Genomic DNA, 21,998 nt, shown 5'->3' on the forward strand with positions numbered 1-21,998 from the left:
GCATGGAGCCTGTTTCAGATTCTGTGTCTCCCTCTGTCTTACCCTCCCCCATTCATGCTCTCTCTCTGTCTCAAAAATAAATAAACGTTAAAAAAAAAAAAAAAGAAGAGTGACCTTGCAATAACTAATGCACTTTTTTTTTTTTTAACCTGGTGTATGTTCCTTGTTGCCACTCTTTCTGCCTATAAAAGTCTTTCATTTTGGGGACACCTGGATGGTTCAGTTGGTTAAGCATCCAACTCTTGATTTTGGCTCAGGTCATGATCTTGCAGTTCTGGGTTTGAGCCCTGCCTGGGCTCCATGCTGAACAATGAAGTCTGCTTGGGATTCTCTCACTCCCTCTCTCTCTCTGCCCCTCCCCTGCTTGCACTTTCTCTCTTTCTCAAAATAAATAAATAAACTTAAAAAAACAAAAAAAGGTCTTTAGGGTTGCCTGGGTGGCTCAGTTGGTTAAGTGTCCAGCTTCGGCTCAGGTCAAGATCTCACGGTTTGTGGGTTCAAGCCCCACATCCGGCTATGTGCTAAGCTCAGAGCCTGGCACTTGCTTCAGCTTCTGTGTCTCCCTCTCTCTCTCTGCCCCTCCCCTGCTCGTTCTCTGTCTCTCTCTGTCTCTCAAAAATAAATAAACGTTAAAAAAAAAGTCTTTCATTTTGTACTGCACCTCGGGATCCTTTCTATCTGCTAGATTGGATGTTACCCAATTCATGAATCATTGAATACAGACATTAAGATCTTTAAAATGGACTCAACTGAATTTTTTTTTCCACAAATGCACAAACCCTAAGTGTAACATTGGATGAGTTTTGACAAATCTGTGAACCCAAACCTCTATCACTTCAGAAATTTCTTCAAAGCCTTTCTGGACAAACCCCTGCTCCCATCCCCAGAGGTAATCACTCTTCTGCTTTTATTCATCTTATATTAGTTTGGCCTGCTCTATAAGCACATATTACATAGTCCTGTGTAATGCTCCTCTCGCTCAGAATACTATCTTTGAAATTAGGCTGTCGCATGTATCAGAGTTCAGTCTCTCTCTCTCTCTTCTTTTTTTCCTAAGCAACCTCCATTATATGAATCTATCCCAGATTGTTTATCCATTTTCCAATGGATGGGCATTTGAGGTTGTTGCCCATTTGGGGCTATTATGAATAAAGCTGCTAAGAACATCCTTATCCCAGTCTTGTTGTGGACATATATTTTCATTTCTCTAGGGAAAATAGTTGGGAGTGAAATTGGGTCATAGAGTCTTGAGGGAAACTGCCAAAAGTTCTTCCCAGTGATTGTACCATTTCACACTCCCACAAACAATGTATCAGGATTCTGGTTCATTCTATGTCCCCACCAACACTGAGCATTGTCAGTTTTAAACACTGTAGCCTTTATATGCCTGGACAAGACAGAAGTATAGTCCTATCTCATTGTGGTTTTAATTTTCATTTCTGTGATGACTAATGTTTTTATGTGCTTGTTTGCTATTTGAATAGCTTCCTTTGTGAAATGACTGTCCAAACTTTAGTTAATTGCATAGCATTTTAACATATGTTGGGTTGTATGCCCTTCCAGATAGTAAAAATTAAAAAAAGAATACATGGTGCTATGAATTCACATTTTTAAATGTCTGAAGAGCCAAAGAAATGCAAAATGTATTGGCAAGATGGGCCCGCCTAGGTGGCATGTCAGAGTTCTGTAAATTAATGTTAAGAATTAGGGCCTGATAGAACTCACACCCAAGGATGTGGACTGTGACTAGAGTTACATTAGGACTTTCAGAGAATCTGGGGCACTTTTACCTTTGTGAGAAAAAACATTAGAAATTGTATTCTACTATTGTATTGGTGTAAAGATGACTACAATCCAAGCTTGATTTGGTATTACATATTCACTATTATTACATAAATATTTTTCTTCTTATTTTAAAAGAAATTCCAATTAAAGTATATTTGTGGGCACTCAAAAGTATTGTAGGCCTTAGACCCCGTGCCACTCTCAAAAATGAATGTCATTCTTGTTATTGACCACCTCTTTCTTAAACAATGGCAGAGAAAACTATGGTAATTATAAAAGGGAACTCACCTTAGGTCTGGGTTGTCAATATATATATATATATATGTAATATACATATATATATATATATATGCGTATACATATATACACACACACACATATTGGCCTAGAGGTCTGTAGTTCAGGCTCACTGTCCAGGCTGAATCTTCTGGTTGTTCTGCAACCTTTCAAGCATCTAAGAAGGTAATTGCCTAAAGGGTGGGACAATGTAATCTTTTCCTTGGTGGGGAAGCATCAGTATCAGAAAGCATCACGTACAGGAATGTTTAGGAAAATCACACCTATACATGAATATTTTGGAGTGAGAAAACTGTACATATTTGTTACTTAAGGGTTTAAGTGATTTTGGCCTGTTGGAGTAATACTTTCAGCTTTGTAATTCCCAGTTAAATGTATCATCCAGCAACTGATTTAACTCATGATTTTAGTTTCAGATGTTGTACGGTTAATCTATTAGATTTTAACTTGCCTAAGAACATAAGTTTGTTGGTTTAAGTAGTACTTGAAAGAAAAATCAACTACATCAAATGTATAAATATAGTTGGAGATACTTAAGGGGATCTACTCACTCTAAAAGTCCTTCTTTAAGGTGAGGGTTAAAATTGTCTAGATTTATCAAGAGAATTATACATTTTTTAAAACTGTGACCTCTTAAAAGCTTAAGAAATCGATTTTGAATAATTTGGATACTAACTTTTAAAATGAGAATAACTCTCTGTGCACAAAAACCACCCATGAGGACATTTAAAAAATGGCGCTGACCATGTGCATTGTGACAATGAAGGAAACTTGCTATAGATAAGTGGTGAGGACAGGCTGAGTAAAGCAGGGATACCAGGAACCAAATGCAAATAGGAGCCTGCTCCTCCTCTTACCCAGGCCTCATATGTGCCATTTTTGAACCTTAGTCCCAAGCTCAAACACATGTATCTATGAAGTCATATGGCATATGCCCTAGATACTCACACCCCAATGTCAAAGCCCTGTGTCAATTTGCTATGGTCACCTTCCTACAAAATATATTTAAATCTTTCCATCAGTACCTGGTCTCTCAAATATGGCTTCCTTCTTGGCCCAGACTCTCTGCTTTTGTATTATTTATCTGGCTATTTATTCCACCCAAATTCTTCTTTTTACTCCCTGGGTACAAATTAGAGCTTTTTGAAGCAACCTCAAATTTTTGAGTCACTAGGGTCCTATTTACCCTCATTTAACAGAATAATGATTCCTTAAATGATGTCCTAGTGGCCTGAATAAATAGATGCCCCCTTCGAATTGCCTAATTTGCATCCTGAGCATGAGTTAGCCACCCAGCAACATCTAGAATTCTATTTTTATTTATCACATTAGTTAACTTTCTAGTTACTTCGAGAACTATTCTGAGTAGCCATATCATGTTGCTTGGATAAGGGAAATACTAAAGCCCCTGAGCCAATGTGGGTTAGTTTTAAGTTGCTATATGCAGTAAATGTATATGTATAATACATACATATTCATATGCAAAAAGTATCATTTTTTAAATGTGCTGGTCATGGTATTCCAATATGCAGGCACGTTAAGATATATTAATTTCACATTAAAGTTACCAAGTTTTTGTTCCCTGGGATATTGTCATGTGCACATACTCTTCATGCCTCTGAGAACTCCTCCTCCCACCTGTCCACAGAGTTGATTCTGTGCAGAAAATTTGCACCACATGATGGCCACTGTTTCTTGCCACAGTTGATTAACCAAGGATAAGAATGCAATCTCAACTTGGTCATTCCTTCTTGGGAAGTTTAGAGACACAGGAGAATGTTCTCTGGTATGCACGTGGAAGACCCCATGAACCGAGTTTGGAAGCTGCAACTGGAGGACAGCCAGCCTGTACCCCATCCATAGAGCCCAAGGAGCCCATTTACAGAGAGTGGGGGGAGAGAGAGAGAGAGAGAGAGAGAGAGAGAGAAGCAGATGTGTGGAGCAAAGTAAAGGCAGATAAGGTCAAGGCAGCAAGGGAAAGGGAGCAGCTAATTGCTGATGGTTTCATGGTTCACAATCCCTTGTGAACCTGAGTGCACATCCTGTCCTTGGAATCTATGAAATGACCCTGCATTTTATAATAAGTTCTCCTGTTCATCCTAGGTTACTTTGTTTGGGTTTCTTTTACTTATAACCCAAATAATCTTGACACAGAAATAAAGGCCACTTACTACATAGTAGGTACAAAATCTGAATCATTTTTTAAAGTTTATTTATTTTGAGACAGAGAGAGAGAGAGTGCACGCATGCATGCAAGTGGGGGAAGGGCAGAAAGAGAGGGAGAGAAAGAGAGAGAGAGAGTCCCAAGCAAGCTCTACGCTCATCGCCGAGCCCAACATAGGGCTCTATCCCACAACCCTAGGATCATGATCTGAGCTGAAATCAGGAGTCGGATGCTTTAACCCACGGAGCCACCCAGGTGCTCCAGAATCTGAATCCTTTTTAAAAAAAATTAACTTATTTAGGAGAAGACTAATGCAATCTCTTTCTGGTGTTCTGTAGGCTTTTTGTTTGTTTGCTTTGTTTTGTTTTTATTACATTTTTAATTTTAATTCCAGTACAGTTAGCATGCAGTGTTACATTAGTTTCAGGTGTACAATACAGTGATTCAACACTTCCATACAACAACACCCAGTGCTCACCACAAGTGCCCTCCTTAATCCCCATCACCTATTTCACCCATCCCCCACACCCTCCCCTCTGGTAACCATCAGTTTGTTCTCTATAGTTAAGAGTCTGTTTATGAGCAGTGCAATTTGAAATGAAAGAAAGATCATGATCTAAATGGTTTTATTAGGTTCAACTGTTGTTAGGATTTCCCTTCCTATCTTAAGGTAAATAAACTGCACAGTAAGTTCAACCTAAAATACTAGCGTGAACATTGCATAAATATAAGCACATTGTCATTTTCCCTCGGTTTCCTCAGAAGCTTTTCCTTTTCAGTGGAGATTTATGAACTCTGTAATATACCCTGTTCAACAGCAAAGTTCAGATCTTTTAGCAGACGCTTAATAAGCAGATAAGAGATTGTGCTGATATTGGGGATACAAGATGAATAAGACTGGTTCTTGCCTCTATAGGAGCACCCAACACATGAAGAAAGAACACCAATGCTTGTAAGGTCCCTTTCTCCCCTTTCTCTGCTGTTGGGGCTCTATGGAAGATGGGGTGTGGCCACCAATGTCAGCTAGCTGGTCTAAACAAGCCACCTTCCTTGGAGTCTGATCTAGCAGAAAAGCACTGAATTAAAAACCTGCTTAAAAAGCTGGGCTTTGCCAATACTAACACAGCTCTGTGAATCCTTTTCCTAAGCCAGTTTCCCTGTTTATTTTCACAACTCTAACTGGGGCAAAGGGAAATTGAGAAAGGGGCTCACAGGGTTCGGTTGTAGGAAACAAATGACTCCATGTATATTTTGCAGAAAGGGATTTTTAAAACGGCAAGTAAGCACTTACAGAATTGCTGCTGGGGCCGTAAGAGAGGGCTCTTGGCTGGACCTCTGGGATGATTCTCAAGGACATCTTGCAGAACTGGCTCACCAGGGAATCAGAGGCTGAAGTGGGACTTGTTGATTTCATGGACACACTTTTCTAGCCTGGGTCCAGGACTAAGTGCCTCTGGACACCCATGAAGCCAATGATGGACATAAAAATGCCGCTACGGAAAACCCCAGGACAGTACTTGCCAAAGGAAGAAGCTAGAGAGCAGGAAGATGGCCTGTACCTCACTTCCACCTTAAGGATAACGATTATAATAAAGCTAACACTTACTGATAACTATGCACCAGGCTAAGCAATTTGTAGGATTTAACTCAGTCCTCTTAACAACGCTATGAGGTAAATGCTTTCATTATCCACATTTTACAGACAAGGAACCTGAGGTAAAGAGTGAGTAAACATATTCGGGTCACACAGGTAGTAAGTAACAGTAGAGGTGTGCATGCATCCCATTGGTGCAATTGATTTCATGTCTGGATCCTAGCTGCAAGGAAGTCTGGGAAGCAGAGAATGACTTTTGTTTTTCCCACCCCTGCAGCTTTCGAGGGAGTCCGGAAGGCAGCAACAGGGTTTTTCACCACATCTATCCCCACAAGGCAGCTGCAGACCCAGGGCAAAAATGCCACAGCAACAGTGATTCAGCACAAGTAGATTCAATGTGTTGAATCTGTCATCTGTTACCCAAAGATTAGCTCCCCACAAAACCCTATCAAAGTGATACCAGCAGCTTCTAGATTGTTACCTGATGCAACTCCTGTTTGAACAAGGCTTCCTGTAGTTTGCTGTGTTTATTTCATTCATACAAAGTTACGAACTAAAATTTAGTGTTTCAAATTTACTCATTCTTGACAAAATATGAAGCGTTTTTCTTTAAAAACAAGCAAGGCAACTCTGAAAAACGATCACAAACTCATTGGATGTCAACGACTCCCCTTCATTTCTCAGAACCAAACTCAAAAGTTGTCTCTTTTGTGACGATTTCCTTCTAGCGTTGAGTACTTTTGTGCATTAATTATATTATCTTCTATGAAAATATAATGTCGGCATGAGTTTTCTAGGGCTGCCATAAAGTATTACCACAGACAGAATGGCTTAAAAACAGAAATTTGTTTTCTCACTGTTCTAGAGGCTGGAAGTCTGAGATCAAGGTGTTGACTGTGTTGGTTTCTATTGAGGCCTCTCTTTGTGGCTCATAGACAGTTGTGGCTTATAGACAGTTGTGTCTTCAGGCAGCCTTCGCTCTGCGTTTCTCTGTCCTAATCTCCTCTTCTAGAACCAGCCATATTGGATTAGGGCTCACCCTAATGACCCCATTTTAACTTAATTACCTCTTGAAATTCCCTCTCTCCAAATATAGTCATATTCTGAGGTACTGGGAGTTAGGGCTTTAGCATACGAATTTAGGGGGCACAACAGCCCATAACATGCAGCCCATAACAACGTCCTTTGCCGGGGCACCTGGCTGGTTCAGTTGGAGAAGCATGCGATTCTTGATCTCAGGGTTGTGAGTTCGAGCCCCACGTTGGGTGTAGAGATTACTTAAAAATAAAATCTTTAAAAAACAAACAAACAAGAACAACAACAAAAACCAGTGTCCTTTGCCAATTAAACTATTGTACTCTCAGCATTTTTCATACCAAATGCATTTTTTCCAAATCTAATTTTATTTTTACATACAGGAGTTAAAATGTTTTATGTAGACAAACATGCCCATCTTTCCTTCAATTCTTCAATTATAGTTTCTTGATTTTTTATTCTATTTATTTATATAACTAAAGTCTCTCGAGCTTGTTTTGGTATTATTCAAGTGAGAGCCTAGATGGTTTTTATTTCTCTAAAATTTTAACTAATTATTCCAACATCACCTTTTGAACATGCCTTCCCTTTTTCATTTGGTAGGTGATGATGTCTTCTTTGTAATGTCATAAAGTTATTCGTATGTAACTCTATTGCTTGGCATCCAAGACCTACATATAGGTTTAGACTCGCACCAGAAAAGGGAGAGAGTTCTTCCATGTTTTCAGTTGGGGCACCCCTCAGCCTGTGAGGGGACAGCTGAGGAGGGTCACTGCAAATCTACTTCCCTCCTTGCTCTGGTCTCCTCTATTGTCCCCCGGGGTCCAGACTCCATTTTGCTACACTCTCAGCGGTTGAGGCTTGTGAAATCATTTGCCATTTGCATCAGAGGCAGGCAAAATAAATTTTTCTCTCCATCCCTAAGGGCGATGGGTCTTTACATCCTTCAGAGATCTGATGGGGGTGGAGGTTCGAAATAGCCATTCTGGCAAGTAAAAGAAGGGACTAGTTGGTCAGAGAAATATAATGTGATTCCCGGGCAGGACTGAACCCCATTTAAATTTGGTGGCCATCGGGACGCCTGGGGGGTGCTCAGTCAGTGAAGCGTCTGACTCTAGATTTCAGCTGAGGTCATGATCCCACGGTTTATGAGTTTGACTCCCACATTGAGCCCCGCATCAAGCTCTGTGCTGGCAGTGTGGAGCCTGCTTGGGATTCTCTCTCTCTCTCTCTCTCTCTCTCTTTCTCTCTCTCTCTCTCTATCTGCCTCTCCTCACCTCACTCTCTCTCAAAGAAAACAAATAAACTTAAAACAGAAATAAAATAAATTTGGTGACCATCAATTATGGTGGAAGCCAGCAGCTCCATTATGTGCATGAGTCACTTTGGCAGGGACTAGGGAGATTTGAATTCCTTTGCCTGGGGATTGAAAACAAGAAGAGTGGAGAGGCTGAGATCAGAGAGATGGAGAAAATGGGACATTATCTAGTTCAAAAAGATAGGAATTAGGCATTTCAAAGAAGTCAACAGAGTGAGGACTGAGAACAGGCCATTGGATGCAGTTGCAGAGAAGCCGCTAGTGCTCAGAACTCCACGCTATTCTCTCCAATCTGCTCACCAGACTTACCTGTGTCATCAAGTTGACAAATATTTTATTTTATTAAAAATTAATTTTAAAATATTTATTTATTTTTGGGAGACAGAGAGACAGAGTGCAAACAGGGGAGGGGCAGAGAGAGGGAGACACAGAATCCGAAGCAGGCTCCAGGCTCCGAGCTGTCAGAACAGAGCCTGACGTAGGGCTCGAACCCACGGAGCATGGGATCATGACCTGGGCCAAGGTCAGATGCTTAACTGACTGAGCCACCCAGGTGCCCCAACAAATATTTTAAAGCATTTGTTTCATTCACAAAAGTAAATATAACTAAATAGAATAACATCAATGACATTTTCATTAGATATACTGTATTATGTTTTCCACTAATTATCACTAATCCTCTAAATGGCAATATTCCAGAAAATGTAAGAACATAATAATAATAATTTCTAAAGTCACCCCATAAAGATGAAGGCATTTTTAAATTTTTAGTACATTTTTTGTTGATCACTAGAAAAAAATGAATAGCTTTTCTCATGTTTGTAAGTGCGCAATTAAAAGCTAAAAAAAAAAAAAAATCCAGCAACACAAGTAATATAAAGATATTACCCTAATATATAGAAATAAGAAGTGTGTGGGGTGCCTGGTTGGCTCAGTTGGTGGAGTGTGCAACTCTTGATCTTGGGTTTGTGGGCTTGAACCCCACATTGGGTATAAAGATTACTTAAAAATAGAATCTTAAAAAATGTAGGAAGTGTGTAATACCAGTAAGCAGTTTGGATTGTGTGTGTGTGTGTGTGTGTGTGTGTGTGTGTGGTTGAGTATAGATGAGCTCTTTGCCTGACAGGTTCACTCAGCTCTAAAGTCTAAGTTAAGGTTGAGCGCATATGCAAAACTGACTTTGGAAGTCAATTATCACAGACAGCAGAAGGGAAAAGCCCTTACCGGTGGTTTACCCACTGTCCTCTGTATCTTCTGGGGATAATAATGACAAGGCATTGTCTTTATGACAATAGAAAAGATATTATTATTAGAATGTCATTGTATTTTCTTCTGCTAATTTCTTGGAAATTATTTTTAAATAAAATTTCAATTTATATTTTAATATAAATATAATTTTAAAATATTTTCATGAAAATGTATAACAACCCTGTTTGCATCGCAAAAATTCATAAGGATGAAAGAGAGACACTGGCTACTTTGATGACCTTAAGGAAGACTCCAGGAATGTCCTCAACAGCATGACCTTTGAGACCCAATCCAACAACCAGAAGTTCGTCATCTTAGTAAAGTTTGAGCAGCCATAACTGCTTGAACAATGTATGGCAGAACCTGGCTGTGTGGCTTCGATTCCCCCTTTCCCCAGCACCCCCAAAGCAGTTGGCCTTTGGGGCTGTGCCCAGATGGGTTTTCTCCTACTGTTTATCATGCCACACTGGTCCCATGGGTGGTTCAGAGCTTCCTGGCAGTGGGAAGACTGAACATTGGCCCATCCGGTCCACATCGTAGGCTCCAGCAAAAGAGCCAGGCAGCACAGACTCTTCTTTTGCTAATTTTTTTGGTTGAGCATAATGAACACTCAACAAGCATGGAGACAAAGAAGAAAAGCAAAGGAAGGTTTTTTGTCCAAATGTGATCTTAGTGGCTGTGCCAGTTATCAATTTATTGTTACTTGCCTCAAAATCTACCCTTTGTCGTCTGCTCTGTGATAGTGGGCTAGACTGTTTAAGCACTTCTTGTTTGCAGTGAGCATTTGGTTAGATTTCATCAATAGAAGTCGCTGGAAGGACACTGCAGGAGATAGGAGCTTCTCCTTCCTGTCTGTTTCTTCCATTTTATTTCCCCCAGATTAGACACATTTGCCCATCCAGGCAAAAGCAGCACTGGGCCACAGCAGGCTCCCTGAGGTAGGTGGTTGGTGTTGGGGGGCCCAGATCCCCCCTGCCAGCAGGCGTGCCCACCCCCCACTGTTGCTGTGTAGCATCCACAGTTGCTGCCTTGGCTAAAGGGACAGACTGATGAAGGGCACTTAACTCCACGCTGCAATTTGTGCTCCAGAGCGTCTCCAGGGGATGAGACTGAGCTAGGCTTCCATGGAGACCACATGCTTGCCTCACCGGATTCCCCTATTCTGCTCTGCTTCCCCCATTCTGCTTCTCCTGAGACACTGTTTCCCCATAAAGCACTTGTACGCGAATTCGCATCTCAGCTCTGTTTCTGGGAGCTTAGCCAAAGACCCACCACATAGACCCTGCCACACAGAATTCACTCACCAGATGCTTGTTGAATAAAAGTAGAATGATTCTAGGCTCTCTGATACAAATTGGCTCAGATTATAGGGTCTGTTGCTTCGCTCTTCTGAGCCTCTAGTTTGCTATCTGTAAAATGGAATCAATCAAACCTAACCTGTGGAACCGTTGTGGATAAAGCACCCGGCCCCGTCCTATGGTTCAGAGAGTGTTAGCTTCCAACCCCTCCTTTTGTTGCGTTTCCCTCTTTGAAGATGTGGGGACTCACTTGGTGCGTCCAGGGTTGGCATGAAGATGATTTTAAGCTGAAGATAGTTGGGATTCAACTGATGTAGAAAAAAGCCTTCTTGGAGCTTCCCTTACATGACTAAAAGCAGAAACTTCTAAGAAAGGAGCCTGCTATAAATTCTCTTTGGGGTGGCTTCTACTCCTAGGAGCAGGACCAGTAATAAACTTACCATAATTACCCTCTCCAGGGGTGTTTCAAGGCCACGAAGAAGACAGAAAGACCACTGCATCCGTATAAACACATATTATCACAGTTTTTCTTATCTCCCATTTGTTCTCCTAGAAATCCATTTGTCTTTGCTAAAGGAATCTATTTGTTCTTCCCATAGAAGCTGTTAAATATATAAACCTTTAACTTGAACCATTCAACTAGCCAGCTGCTTCTTTGGCTCCTGCGTATACGCTGAAAAACCTTTTTCTCCTGTCAATGTGTCTTTTGCCCATTGAATTCACAAGCCATGGGCACTAAACCCAAGAGACTAGAGGAAAACGTCTTTCCTCTCCTACAAAGGCTTTGGAAAAGAGCTATTTTTTTCATTTGTTGCTGTGTGGCTCGACTACGTACAAATACAAACATCCTGGAACATTATCTTAACAAGGATGGATGATTCTGCCAAAACAAAACAAAAAAGCAAAACCAGTGTGATCATTATTGTACTCATCAGCTTTTAGCAACTGCTGAACCATGTCGGAACCACAGATGTCCACAGTGACCCCTCTCTCCCTTACACAGAAGGAATAGGCAGCACGTTTAATTACATTGTTAAAATTTGCAAGGGAAGTTAAAGTTTGCAAGGGAAGAAGGAAAGAATACAAACCAAAGTGTCAGCATGAGTTATTTCTGGATGAGGACATTTTAAAATTTCCTTTTTTTTTTTGTTAGTTTTTCTTTATTTTCTAAATTTTCAGCAGCGAATGTTAGTTTTATGATAAAAATCCTCTTTCCTTCTTAATAAATAGTATGAAAAAAAAAAAACAAAAACAAGGGCACCTGGGTGGCTCAGTGGGTTAAGCGTCCGACTCTTCATTTCAGCTCAGGTCATGATCTTGCAGTTCATGGAATCGAACCCCATGTCGGGCTCTGCGTTGACAGCGTGGAGCCTGCTTGGGATCCTCTCTCTCCCTCTCTCTCTCTCTGCCCCTCTCCTGCTCAAAAAATAAAAAAACAAAAGTAATTAGAAATACAAGGTAGGCAACATTTCCTAGATCACTCTTACTTGCTGGGTTTTTGTCGTTGTTTGTTTTGTTTTGTTTTGACCTTCAATCCAGATTTGACATGGCTTTTTAAACATATGCTGCATATTTAGCATTCCTTGCTTGCTGGTTACACAGGCAGCAGGAGGTAAAGTCGTTTCCTCTGCGATTTTGTAGTCGATGCAAAGGTTAAAAAAAGAGACAACAGGCCCCAAATGGAGTTGTAGCAAATGGAGTTTGCTCCAAATGGAGTTGTCTCTCTCTCTCACAGAGTCGTGACACCAAGACTTTTCTTTCCAGGAAGCAACTTTATTCATGCTGGCTGGGCTCAGTTGGGTGTGTACCTGAAGAACTGAGCCCCAAACGCCACATGGCCTAGTTTTTTTTTTGTTTTTTTTTTTAAATATATTTTCTATTTCTTCATCTCCCATATATGGTAACACACAAACATGCGGTCTGATTAAACGGTCTCATGTTCCAAGGTTGCGAGGGATGTTGTCACGTATGCATATAGTCAGGATGCCTTGAGGTTTTTTTTTTTTTTCTCTTCACATTCCTTAGGGAGGGGACCCTACCACAGAGTCACTTGTGCTAAGTCCACATCACCAACCCAAGACCTAATACCTAACTTAATGTACCCATAATTGTAACCAGATTAAAGTGAGTCTGCTCCTTGGTGAGTTTCAGGTAGAGAAGACTCCAGGTAGAGGGGTCACATGAAGGAAGAAAGTTTATGTGCATGCAGCAAGTAACGAGATCACAGGGAATAAGTTCCAAACCCGTAACTCCCAGAGCAGGGGCAGTGGGTTTCTTTTATTTAGAGTCAGGATAAATATTCGGAAAGGGGAGTTTTGTCATCTTATGTCGAGGTAGCACGAGGTTGCGCATGCGTCTTAAGGAAACACGACTGTAAGTACGTTGTAGGTTGTGTTAGGGAGGCTTCTGCTCTCCTTGGGTGGAGATTTTAACATTACAATAAGGCGGAGGTAACTCTGACGACAGGATGTGGCTGCGGGCCTGCTCCAAGAGCAGGTATAAACTAGATGGGGTCTTGGGCTCCAGATCGCAGGTAAGACAAGCAGGGCCTTGCTCACCTTTGAATCTGCACTTGGAGTTTAACCACTGGTTTATTGTCTCTGATCAGGTGTGGCTATTTCCAAGCCTGGTAGAGACTTAGTTTTTGCATTCCCTTTGTTCCCTTGAAATCCTTTACTGCTGAGGTTTCTGCATTTCTTTGTAATTCAGCACCTCCTGGGAAGTTCTGCCAGCCGTGTGCTTGGGCAAGCTGGGCACAGACCTGGGAGAATAGCTGCGGGCCTAAAATGACTTCTCTTGTTTCACAAAAGCTTTGTCTCATCTTTTCTGTTTCTGGTTCACAGCCCTCTCGGGAGCTTTCCTGGTGCAATCTGAAACCTGCCGCAGCAATCAGAGGGCAGGGAGAGACCGAAGAAAGAGGCAGGCCGCCCTGGGTTGGTAGGTGGCAATTTAAATAATAGCAAAGGGAACTTACCTAGGAGGCTTGTCTTGGGCCGCAGCAAGATGAATAGATCCCCACACCGTCGCCCTCCAAATCTTAAGAGTTTTATAAAGAGGCCCTAACTGGGCCAGTCAAGTATACCGTGCAGGTGTTTTCAACAGCACATCACCATCTCAACACTGTGTCCTTGGAGCAGCCTCTGGGAGCTGGAAAGGCAAGTGGAACCCGCATTCCAAGGACAGGGGAGGGGGGAGGAGTCTCCGGGAGCCCCAGTTCAGCTCACGCGTCTGTTGGTGGTCACATCTTTTTGATGATGTTACCCAACATCTGGGGACCCCTAACTCTTTCTGCTTACATAATGTCTTAACCTCTCCCTGGAATGGAATCTTAGACCAGTCAATATGGAATTACCTAATTAGCACTAGAGAGGTAATCTGCCTGACAGACCCTTGTTGTTCCCAAAAGGAGGGTGACCTTGCCACCAAAATTCTGCTCTTTGCTAGTAACTTCCTTGTCCTGCCCCCCTTCTGCCTGTAAAAGTCTTTCTTTCGTTTTGCACAGCTCTTTGGACCTCCTTTCTATCTGCTAGATGGGATTCTGATTCATGAATCAAATAAAGCCAACAAGGTCTTTAAAACGTACTCAGTTGACTTTTGTTTTTTTAACACAAGGGTTCAGCATTCGCCTCCCAAACCTGAAACCAGAGCTCATTTTGTTTTGTCTGCCAGAAATACTGCAGCTGGTCACTACTTCTCACTAGAGCTCAGCTCTGGGAGCTGTTTTTATCAAGCAGAGCTCCTATCAACGAAGGAAAGGAGAAATTTAAACAAGAAAGGAATAGAATGATTCCTTGGGAAGGGCTATGAAATACTGACATGTCCTTTTGAAGCAAAGGTGGTTTTAAGATCACATACAAGTTGTTTGAAAACAATACTAATGTTGATTACAATTCGATTAAGGACAAGTTCTAAGACACTTATACAACAGAGAACTTAATCTTGAACTGAATGAAGATGAAAAGAAAAGAAGAATAAATTGGGGTCAAATAGCCTTATTGGGAAATGAGGAATGCGTGTCCACATCTCTGACAGACTTTGCTTTTTAACGATCCTAATAAACTAGCATGTGTTGTGGAAATGTAATTAAAAGTGAAATGTCTTCTCAACTCAGAAAACCTCTCTACAGGGGCGCCTGGGTGGCTCTGTCGGTTAAGCGTCCGACTTCGGCTCAGGTCACCATCTCGCGGTCCGTGAGTTTGAGCCCTGCGTCGGGCTCTGTGCTGACGGCTCAGAGCCTGGAGCCTGTTTCCAATTCTGTGTCTCCCTCTCTCTCTGACCCTCCCCCGTTCACGCTCTCTCTCTCTGTCTCAAAAAATTAATAAACGTTAAAAAAAAAAGTTTTAAAAAAGAAAACCTCTCTACAAAGAAGAGAAAGAAAATAATTTTTTTTATTGAATCGGCATTAAACCAGAATGTGATATGCATCTCTGGCCATCTGCTAAAGAGATGGCAGCGAGGAAATCTTGCGCCCTTACAGCTGAGCGGATGCACCGGTGACGTTCGGCAGGTTTTGCAACGTGAACTCAGATGATAGCTGAAGTTAAGTTTGTCTTCTCCTAGGAAACTGCGAGGCAGGGCACCATCTTCCTTGAGGAGTACATTTCATAGAGATGGCTCTTGGTCCTCGGGGACACATTTCTGAGCTGTGAGACTGGCAAGAGGCTGATGCGGCCATTAAAAAAAAAAGAAGAAAAAAAAAAAAGATTTACATACGTAAATCTCTGAAAAGCAGAGAAAGAAATTGTGAAAGAAAAGGGAAAGGAAGGTCTCTTTCCTTGTTTCCAACAGGTAGAATTAAGCCCCTTATCTTTAAGCCCTTTACACATACGGTGGGGTAACTTCTCAATTCACCTAACAAGGTAGATAATGAGGCGGGGAAAAGTAATTCAGTGAATGTCAGGTATGCAGTTCTTCCTCTTTGGCAAAACAGCAGAAACATACTCTTTTTCCGATTGCCTAGACCAGGGTTTCTTAACCACGGCACTATGAGCATTTTGGGGGGCAGATGATTCTGCGTGGTTTGGGACGGGCCTGTGCATTGCAGGATGTTTAGCAGCATCCTGACTTCTCCACCCACTAGATGCCCGTAGGACAACCCCCTCCCCCAACTTATGGCGACTAAAAATGTCTTTGTCATAATGAAATATCCTAAGCGGAGTGGGGGTGGGAATCGCCCTCGGTTGAAAAGCACCGGTGTAGACAAATGATCAAAACACATGAACCAAAGAGGTAGGTGAGCCTGGGCTGGGATGCCAACAAGCCTTCTGCCCTCACTACCTGAGCCACACCTGTCTGAGGCATGCTGGAGCTGTGGCCTGAGCACGGATATCCCGAGGAACTGAGGGTCAGTTGGCTTAGTGGAAGACATCTCTGTTTGTATCACCCAGCCACCGGTCTCCTTCCCACCCCCTCCCCCCCCCGCCCCCACAACACCTCTGGTCATTCTTTCTCAGTCCTTGTGATGCTGGGAGGAGGGTTAAGACCGGAATCATTGTAGCTCCAGGGCTTGTCTTGTGTCCAAGGCCTTGTCAATCACCGCACTCTATCTTTCCGGCTATCGTGAAAAAGAGGAACGAGGAATGCTTTTTTGGATGGTTTTGCCTGGCTGTGAGAGTATGATCCTGCAGGCAGCCGCCTGGCCACCGTCATGGGGGAGGCTGACTGAGAATGGAAGCAATTCAGTGGGAAGCAGAATTAAGATAAAAGGCGAAAATATCCTGGACACAAAATTGGAGCCCTGGATCTAGCCATGTCTGAAACCATTGCTTCTGAATTGTCTGTTAATGTGAGTCATCAAAGCCGAGGCTGGGAATCTAGCGGCCAACCTGCACACAGCACTCACAGACCCTTCGAGCTTTCCGTTCTCCCCAAATGGATGGGGACGTGATCCCCATGGATGGGGATGAGGTCTTAATCCTCTTTTTTTTTTTTTAGTTGCAAAGATTTTACCTCAAAATATTTACAGTTAACTTTTGTGGTGGTTTTAACACAGTTCCACAAATACCTTGATACTTTGCCTTCAAGCAACGGGAGCTACATCTGTCTCCCCTAAGTTATGAACTAAGTAGGCAGGGTGACTCACTTGTAGTCAGTAGAGAATGGAAATGTCCCAGTAGTAACTACAATGTCAAGATCTGCAGACGTCACCTGAACTAAGTAGTCAAAGTAAACATCTCTAACAATAATGAAGGATGGTATCATGTCCCCTCTTCCCGATAGATGCAATGAGAAGGGTATTATAGCACATGATATTTCTTCCAAAAATGTACTACCCCAGTCTAATCATGGGAAAATATGAAACAACCTACCATGTGAGCGCCTTTCACAAAATAACTGAGCAGTAGTCTTCAGGTCAAGGTCATAAAAACAAGAAAATACCAATAAATTGTCAGAAACCAAAGTTAATTACGCAGGCCTGATGACTAAATGCAATATGGAATTTCGTTTGGTTCCTGGAACAGAAAAAATATTATTGGAAATACATTATTGGGGCCATCGGTGAAATTTTAAAAAGTTTTTAGTTTCATTAATAATTTTGTACCAGTATGAATTTATTAATTTTCATAAATGTACCCTGATTATTAACATTCTCTTCTAAACAGAGCCCATACTAGATAATCCAGTTGAGGGAGTATGATGTAGGCAACTGCTTAAAAAAGTGTTGAAAGACTTGGAAAGTCAAAGAAAGGATGGGGGAGAAGGGAAGGAGGAGCAAGACACATATTTGCAACAGCAGAGAGCTACTACTACCCATAGGACTAGAGAGATCAAGGGAGAAGGTGGTACCAGGAGGCCAGGAACCAGAGCCACCACCATTGGTGGGAACAGTAGGGGCCAAGGGCAGGCCACCCCAAGATGGGTCACTTTGGCATAAAGATTATTTTGAGTTAAAAGCAATCAAGACCCAGCAGATTCGGAAAAGCTCTTTACCTACCCGCCCCCCCCCCCCCAACTGCCTAAAAAGAATGTATTTATTTATATTTATTTATTTCCCTATTTATTTAATTATTTTCAATCAAAAGGTCTCACGTGTTTATTACTGAACCAACCTACAGGTGCAGAAGCATAATAACAAAGGAAAGTCTTTTCCGTGATACAACAGATCAGGTAGTACGATCCCGTACAGACCCGGCTTCGTTCTTCTCCAATGCCGCCTCTTGGAGTTGTAGCTGGTGTTATTACCAGTTTTCATCCGAATCCCCTGAGGAATGGGATGATTGTGCTTTTTTGTTTCTTGGCCAGGAATCGCTTGATCCTGAAAGTCTTGTGAGAAGACATGGCAAGAAACAGTCAGCAGCACACGCCATGATGGCGGAGAGGAGGAGAGACCTAAAAGGAATTCGGATTGAGGACCTGCTCCAGGTGGAGAGCTGTAACCCTAGATAACTACATTATACTGTGAACTAGGCGTGGTAGACAGGGAGGAGCCAAGCAAGGCCTGTTTGATGGAAGCCCTCCATGGTCCATTGTTTCTCGGTGGCCCAGCAAACATTTGTTTACCACACATTTACCTTTTTTCAGTCTTCCTAAAGACCCCATTCCTTCCCTTTGGAGACCCAGACCTTTGAAGACCCCGTTCTGCTTGGTTCAGAATGACATATATACTTCATGCTGCCTGACTGTGTTTGGAATTTCCATGTCTATGTGGATGCTCCCCAGGTCTGTAACTAAACATGATTTTTCTCCTGTTAATCTGTTTCATGTCAGTTTGATTCTTTGTCTGGCTAGCAGGACCATGAAGGGGACAGGAATTCTTGCTTCCTGACAAAACTGGCCACACTGCCAGAGGAGCTGAGACTGAAGAGGGGGTGCCTGACAGAAGCTGGAGCCTCTGGGGAGCCATGGTCAGAGAGGCCACCCAATCGCCTCCCAGTGACTTTCATCGGAGAAATTGGAGAAGAAAATCTTTTCCTCTACCCTCTCAGGTTCAGTAACTGGGGGGCTGAGAATTTAACTGACGAAAGGCAGATTAACAAGAAAAAAAGGCAGCGTTAGTTTGAGTGTGCAATCTGATTATATGCCAGAATGCTGTGAGGAGTAACTCAAAGAGGAGGTTAGAATTTGGGAGTTTATTTACCTAAGTTAGTAGGGGAAAGGAAGGCTGGAAAAAAAAAGCTTCTATTGGAAGAACAGATAGGTTTCTTTTTTTTTTTTTAATGTTTATTTTTGAGAGAGAGAGAGGCAGAGTATGAGCAGGGGAGGGGCAGAGAGAGAGAGGGAGACACAGAATCTGAAGCAGGCTCCAGGCTCTGAGCTGTCAGTGCAGAGCCTGATGTGGGGCTCAAACTCATGAACTCGAGATCGTGACCTGAGCCGAAGTCGGACACTTAACTGACTGAGCCACCCAGGTGCCCCAAATAGAGTTCTTTAAGAAAGACAAATGGAGGGGCGCCTGGGTTGCTCAGTCGGTTAAGCATCTGACTCTTGAGCTCAGCTCAGGTCTTGATCTCAGGGTCATGAGCTCAAGCCCCGTGTTGGGCTCCACACAGAGCATGAAGCCTTTTTAAAAAAATAAAAAAAAAAAAAAATAAAGACACATGGGTTTTTAGGAGAACAAATAAGAGATAAGAAAATGTGTCGTGATGTTTGTTTATATAGGTGCAGGTGGTCTTTCCGCCATGGAATTCCCCCAGAGAGGGGAAATATGGTAGGTTTACTCTTGGTCTCTCTCCTGGGAGCAGACCTGCCCCTAGCAGGAATTCATGGAAGTTAAATTTCTCAGAAATTTCTCCTTTTAGTCAGGTAAGGGAAGTTCTGAGGGAGCTTCTTGCTGTATCTGTTGAATCAAATATCTTCAAGTTAAGTTAACTCTGGAGTTTACACCAACTCTGGGGTTCCAAGCAGGTCCTGAGGGGGTGCAGGACATGCTCCTGCCAAATATGACACCGTAGCATATTGAATATTTTAAGCTGGAAGGGTTTGAGAAAACAGAAGCAGTAAGGTCACTGTGAATTTCCTTCTTCCCTTCTCCCAAAACAGGTAATAAAATCCCCATGTGAGAGTTGCCCTCCCTGTACCCCAGGAGAAGACATCCTTATCACCAAAGACAGAGGGACATGAAGAAGCATCTGAACAAATAGGCCTTACTAAGTTTCCCCTGCTGTACTTACCCCATACTCTTTTACCTGCCGTATTTCTACAAAACTGCCTACTCTTTGTTAAACCTAGCATAAAAATAGGTTTAACTGTTTCTTTGGGCATCACATAAAACCTATATTAAATAAATGCGTGTGCTTTTCTCCTGTTCATCTGTCCCTGTTGGTTTAATTTTCAGCCCCAGCCAGGAACCCTAGGAGGGTCGAGGAAAACTTTTTCTTTCCCTATGGTCCCCACAGGCTTAACCTAACTGAGGGCCAGTGGGCAAGAGAGCCCGGGAAAAGGAAGTATCCAGACTCTGGGCCCTGAAATTCAGAGAAAGAAGAAGCAGGGAATGGTTTTAAGAGCAAACGCACAAACGACTGGCCCATCTCTTTTTCTGTGTTCACCTGTGATCTTACCTTACCGTTTGCCCCATCTCGAGTCCTCCATTATGAAGGAAACAATGCCCACCCCTTAAATAGCAAGCCCAGTGGTTCATTTCTGGGTCTACTAAATTGCTAACTTGGTGGTACTGCCTAAATAGCGAGCAGAGCTTTGTATTTAGACACCTCCACCATGTCCCCAACAATCATATACATGAAAACTACCAACTTACGTTGGTTTATAAGCAACACCAAACTGAGCGGTCTTCATGAAACACCCGAATAACACTTGGAAGCTTCTTAATTCACAGTGTAGATGTGACAAGTGTTCCCAGAGTTACGGAATGAAACCATCGTACCTATGGGACAATTGCCCTGCAATTCTAGCAGAGACCAGCCAGGGTACCTGTTTCAAGGTGGGATTCTACCTTCTCTTTCCCCAGAGATCACTGAAGTTCACAAGGGAGGAGCAGAAATCTGGAACGGGATTCTTCAGTCTTAGCCTGCTTAGTGGCTTGTATCTGACATAGGAATCCAACCAGCCACTGGAATGAAACCACCAGCCATTATAAATCAGAAATATCCCAGTTATGCATTGGAATAAATAATGGGAAAGGCTCTCTGCCGAAAGAAAGAAGTTTTGGCAGCATCTGCTAGAACCTGCTCATTCTGCAGGAAGAGATAACAAAGCATGCCCTGCCCTCACTAACGCAAGAACAGAGGCTGCCACTGCCCAGCTCGCTCTTCTCCTTCTGCTTCCGTCCTTACCTTTCCTGTGTGTGGATGTGGGCTTGTGTCCTTCGTGCTTCTCTCAAGGACTTTCAGCTTCTCCTGCAGGAACACATGTTCCTCCAGCCCAACATCTTGGCAAAGATGAGTCTTTTTGCAGCAGGGCCATTAATGATAGTAGGAGCTGGTGTAAATCTAGGAACCAGGGCACAGGGGAAGGCGGTGACCCAATTACTGACAGCTGTTAGAGCCTCTTTTCTCTGCATTTTAGTTTCCCCAGCAGAGTGGCACAGACACCACCATCATTAACATTTAATTTTGATTTAGTATGTCTGCACTGGCTGGAACAACTAAAGTGCAGCCTGTTGCCTATAAAAGTTCAAGCCCCTTTGAGGTCAGTCTGATCCGCACCTGCTCAGGCCCAAGCGAGGGGGAGAGGACACCGTTCAAGGTCATTCCAATTTCTAAAGGCTTCTTCCTGCTGCAGGTGTCTTGAAAGATAACTAAAAAGCTATGCGAAGAGCTGGGATTACTTACGCAAAACCCTCTTCCTCCTCCCCTGTGGTCACGCTGAGAAAAAGAACTAAGGTTGTGTAATATAGATAGAAGGAACCCAAATACCAACCTTAGTGACGGCAGTTTTTTTAGGTGGGCTAAGTGGTGCAATTTGAACATAACTAAAGAGTGATAAAGATCCTCTCCTTGACCATGCTTTAGACAGGCTCCTCTGAGCCCTCTTTTTGACCAGGCCTGCACTTTGACCTCTAGAACCTGCAGGCTCCCAGCACAAATGATTCCATCCATTTCCCAGCCCCCCAGAAGCCCCTGCCAACAGACTTGAATATACACATAGTTTCTAATTGCTGGAAGCTGCGTGCTTAGGATGACCCCAACCCCCTTTAAAGTATCTGCCTGAGGAATTCCTGTTTCAGCCCAAACCTGGTAACAAAGAGGCCCCAGGAACACCCCCACCCAAAACAGTTACTTTAGAAAGCTTGCAGTTGTAAATCCTTTCTTTCCAGCTTTGAGATGCAGACCTTCCACCACCCAGAACTGCAGACTCAGGAAC

The 21,998-nt window shown here is 42.7% G+C and overlaps 2 long non-coding RNA genes across 2 annotated transcripts; one reads left to right on the forward strand and one right to left on the reverse strand.

The window, feature by feature from the left end:
- The first annotated feature begins 18,591 nt into the window (after positions 1 to 18,591).
- LOC125922885 (uncharacterized) lies at positions 18,592 to 19,759 on the forward strand. Its single transcript, XR_007457815.1, has 2 exons — positions 18,592 to 18,664; positions 19,719 to 19,759. It is a non-coding gene; the product is annotated as an uncharacterized LOC125922885 (long non-coding RNA).
- Positions 19,343 to 21,905, reverse strand: LOC125922884 (uncharacterized). The gene is made up of 2 exons (XR_007457814.1): positions 21,341 to 21,905; positions 19,343 to 21,124 (listed from the first exon to the last, which is right to left on the reverse strand). It is a non-coding gene; the product is annotated as an uncharacterized LOC125922884 (long non-coding RNA).
- Positions 21,906 to 21,998: the final 93 nt, after the last annotated feature.

This window comes from Panthera uncia, chromosome B1, assembly GCF_023721935.1.
Source record: "Panthera uncia isolate 11264 chromosome B1, Puncia_PCG_1.0, whole genome shotgun sequence".
Classification (NCBI taxonomy): domain Eukaryota; kingdom Metazoa; phylum Chordata; class Mammalia; order Carnivora; family Felidae; genus Panthera; species Panthera uncia.